Consider the following 4,181-nt stretch of genomic DNA (forward strand, 5'->3'; position numbering starts at 1 on the left):
CAAAATGAGTGTGGTAAAGATGCCACATCATATTTGACAAACAAACACACAATAAATTTAGATATCTCTTAGTTTCTCAAGTTACTTATTTCATTTTCATAAATGACATAAACTTTTGAAATTATGTGTACCAGTTTCATACATTACAGCTAACATGTATGTCTGTTAAACTTTGTAGTCTCCATGACCTACAGCTTAATTTTGCAGACTTTTTATTACATGCCACTTAGTGGTGGGTTCGCACTTAGTTATGTGCGGAAGTCATTTAGCATGACCGATGTCCTATTCATGAAATGAGCCGCACCATGAGAAATCCAACACAGTGCATTTGCGACCAGCATCGATCCAGACCAGCCTGCGCATCCGCGCAAATGCACTATGTTGGTTTTCTCATGGTACGGCTCAAATAATGCTTTGATAGGCAACTTCGTTTATCACATACCGTTAAAGGCGGAATATCGCCATATGACTTGAATTGTACCGATGTCCACAGAATATACTGTAAATTGTTGTTCTTAAGTTAAAGGTCTGAATGTGTTTTTATACTCAAAATATGACGATAGACGGACAAACAGACAGACAGACGCACGCGCCGTTACATAACATGTCCTATTTTTTCCAAACTCGGCATATTAAAATATTCTTTTCTCTAAACTGTATGAGAAAGTTTTGAAATTGTTCAAAAGAAATGTTCCTTGGTTATTGTCTACCTAAATTATATTGATTTTTTTCTGATTTTTCAAAGACACGAGTGCCAAAAATAAAATATCTTCCTGAGCCAGAGATTAGGTATTGAAGTAGATTCACAGAAATTGTTGAGGCCATCTTGATTTGTAAAACGCATGACTGTTGGGGGAAGGCTGGGTGGAGTGTGTTTGTAAAAATTTGACCCTTACAAGTTTTTATCTCGTGTCATGATATAACCTTTTAACACCGCAGTCAGTGGTTATTAAGTTATTGAAGTTCTTAAACATGTATGTAAAATAACTCGCAAGACGGCAGTCAGCGTTGAGGCAGTTTCTTGCAATAGGAGGCAGTAAACAGTTTTGAGCCGTTAGTGTCGAATTGGCCGGGGTGAAATTTACAAATAAGAGGCAATTTACGGAATGAAGTGCATATTTGAACTTCTAAATTATAATAATTGCTAGAATTGAAGTTTCAGCGGCTAGAATTGAGTTTCACTTATTTAAAAAAAATCAGTTGAGTAGCCTTGATCTTGATAGTATGACGTAATGACTTGCAGGAGCGTATACATGCTTCCTCTGAGCTAGCTTAAAGTGGGGTTGTCATTTTAGCAGGGACCTCAGGAAAACTGGAACAGTGAAGAAACGGTACGGATGGCACATATATTTGAGCTTATTTTCAGATTTTACAGTGTTACTGGAGTATGGAAGAGTGTAGCAGTTGGGGCTATAATTTTCAGGAAATTTTCTGCAGCGATTTAAAAATTGGCAAATTTAGCTTTTTTCGTCATCAGTTTCCGCGACCGGGAGAGCACAAAATTCAGGTCTTGTAAACAGAAAACTAGATATTAGAGATGTATTGTAGATGGTTTGTAACGATAGACATACAGTGATGTTAATGTTGCAATATCTTTATTTCAGGTGTGTGGTTACAGACTTTTGTGTGAGGTTTTGAAAGTTAGGTAGGCGACTCTAGGCTGAGGAGCTCAGAAAACTGTTTACTGCCTCCAATAAATATTCTTTAAAAGTCGACATTCAGTCGGCTTTGTCCGAAATCATTAACTTTTAGGACGGCAGTCAAATTTGAGGCGTTTTTCCAAGATGGTGACCATCATATAGTATATAAGCAACGGATCTTACCGAAAAATGTGGGAAATGAGACTATCTCAGCAAACGTTCAATAACATCTGCGAGTTGTTTCCCTTTATACAAACCACTCCTAGTAAGAAGCGTTTAGTGGAGTTGTGGTATTTTTCGTTAACAAGTATATGAAGTATTTATATGTAACCTTATGCATCTTGAAATGTTAATGCTCGTTCGCTGTTTAGTATGTATAGAAGTCCTGTCACACCAATGTCTGTATCAAATACTTGACCAAATAGGACCAACCTTATGACAGTATCAGTGTTTCTCTATGTGTGTTGCATATTGTGCACAAACCTAGTTAATACTATTTTTTCTTCTATTTTTGTTCCGAACAAAGCTAAGCAAACCGGAAAAATTGCGCAAGATTTCCCGTGTACGTAGATGATTATTAGAAATGGGTACGCATTTTATGTAAAAGACGTAAGATACTTTCTCGATAAATACAGCAGAACATGGTTTTAATTCGTAAGACCTGGTTTTAGAGAGTTAACATGTTACAAAATCTATTAGAAGATCCTCTGGAAGCATAGAATATATTCGTCGGGGGATAAAAAAGGACGCAGTCAAATCGGTGCCAAACCTCTCAAAGACAACATTTCATTCCAGTTAAACTTCAAGCTCACATTTCAATTAACTGCATTTAATTTTAAAAGCTAAGCTTATTACAGTAAGCATATCCCATTCAAAATAAATTCTTTAGTCAGGATCAAAGTATCATACATTTATTATGTACTCTTTAATTAAACATTTGTTTTCTTTTAAATTGATTTTGACTAAAGAAATTATTTGCTTCTTATTAACATCCTTAACTTTTTGCCGGATATATTCTTTTGCCATTCCTCACCACAAATCCTTTCGGCGGGGGATACCAATTTATCGAATTTGCTTGTTTTTTTTTTGTTTGTTTTTCTTTTGGATTTAACGTCGTGCATTATTTCATCACGAGCGGGCACCTGGGTAGAACCACCGACCTTCCGAAAGCCAGCTAGATGGCTTCCTCACATGAAGAATTCAACGCCCCGAGTGAGGCTCGAACCCACATCGATGAGGGGCAAGTGATTTGAAGTCCTCTCACGAGAGGTAATGTAAATGTAAAGTGCAACATCCCTTACGCCCCCTAACATCGGCTTGAGCGGAATATTGAATAAACTCCATGATCCTAAAGAACCAGAACATATGACAACGCTGTTTATCGAAATTCTCTTTCAGAGAGAAAATCTCCTGTATTTAATGATAGCTGTATAAGAGCAGAACATTGATTACAAACATTCACACACAAATCAAACATGACAATATATGAGAAATTAGATACAAATCATATTTAAGCAAGACCTTGGCAAATAATATAGTCATATATCATATCTACACAGGCATTATATAACAAAATATGTTTATATCAAATGATTATACAGGTGCAATGATCATTTTTCTTTTAAAACACAACGTTTATAAAGAGAAGTTACTATTAAAGAGTGGAACTGAACATAGAAAATGTATGTTAATCATAGTTACAAAGAGTTAGGGGAAGTCAGGATTATATTGAGAACCTTGCTATTGGCATGTACAGTAACTACTACTCGTTTACACCATGTTACACGTCTAGAGCCCCTACACGGGACCAACGTGAATCAGCACAGGTTTTATGAAATCTTAAAACGACTTAAACAGATATATGATTGCACGCCTAAGGATTGCACTATCAAAGTCCATGTCCCCAAATAGAATAATACGGTTACTGGAGTTAAATTCCAAATACGGCGAGCATTTTTTATTTATTTATTTGGTACATGTATTATACGCGATATGTTTAGCTTTAGCGTTCCATGCATACTTCCCCGGAAATATACTTTTTTTTTAAAAATGAACAATAACAGTGCTTCATCCAGTTTATCTTTTCTTAGCAATCTGTATAGATCTATGTCAGAAACAAGTTCTTGGTTTTGGCTATCGTGAAAATGTGACAAAAGTTATTTGTCTATGAACGAAGAACTGTTTTTAAACGTAATCAGTTTGAAGGTTACATAGATGACCAAAGAACTATAGCTTTTCAACATCAGTGTCTGCTTCTGTTGGGTACAACCCAATCCGTCGAAGTTCTGGATGGATTTAACGCACATGCAATGTGATCTTTCCAGTTACAAATTGGTGAACCAGATGGAAAATTTCAAAATCCGCATCCGTAAAGTACCTTAGGAATCACAACTGATTTGTATATTTTTAAAAGGGTTATTGCGTTCATTTTTTTTTTTCAGATGTAAACCAGAGTGTAATAAACTAAAGAAAGTACACCGCTGTTCAGCGCTTTTATGACTGACAGCATACTGTAGCTTTTATCAAATAAATTCCTAAGTG

At 35.9% G+C, this 4,181-nt stretch overlaps 1 long non-coding RNA gene across 1 annotated transcript; it reads left to right on the forward strand.

The window, feature by feature from the left end:
- Nucleotides 1-1,058: 1,058 nt before the first annotated feature.
- LOC128558822 (uncharacterized) lies at nucleotides 1,059-1,645 on the forward strand. Its single transcript, XR_008371947.1, has 2 exons — nucleotides 1,059-1,331; nucleotides 1,605-1,645. It is a non-coding gene; the product is annotated as an uncharacterized LOC128558822 (long non-coding RNA).
- The last annotated feature ends 2,536 nt before the right edge of the window (nucleotides 1,646-4,181 follow it).

Source organism: Mercenaria mercenaria, chromosome 7 (assembly GCF_021730395.1).
Source record: "Mercenaria mercenaria strain notata chromosome 7, MADL_Memer_1, whole genome shotgun sequence".
Lineage (NCBI taxonomy): Eukaryota > Metazoa > Mollusca > Bivalvia > Venerida > Veneridae > Mercenaria > Mercenaria mercenaria.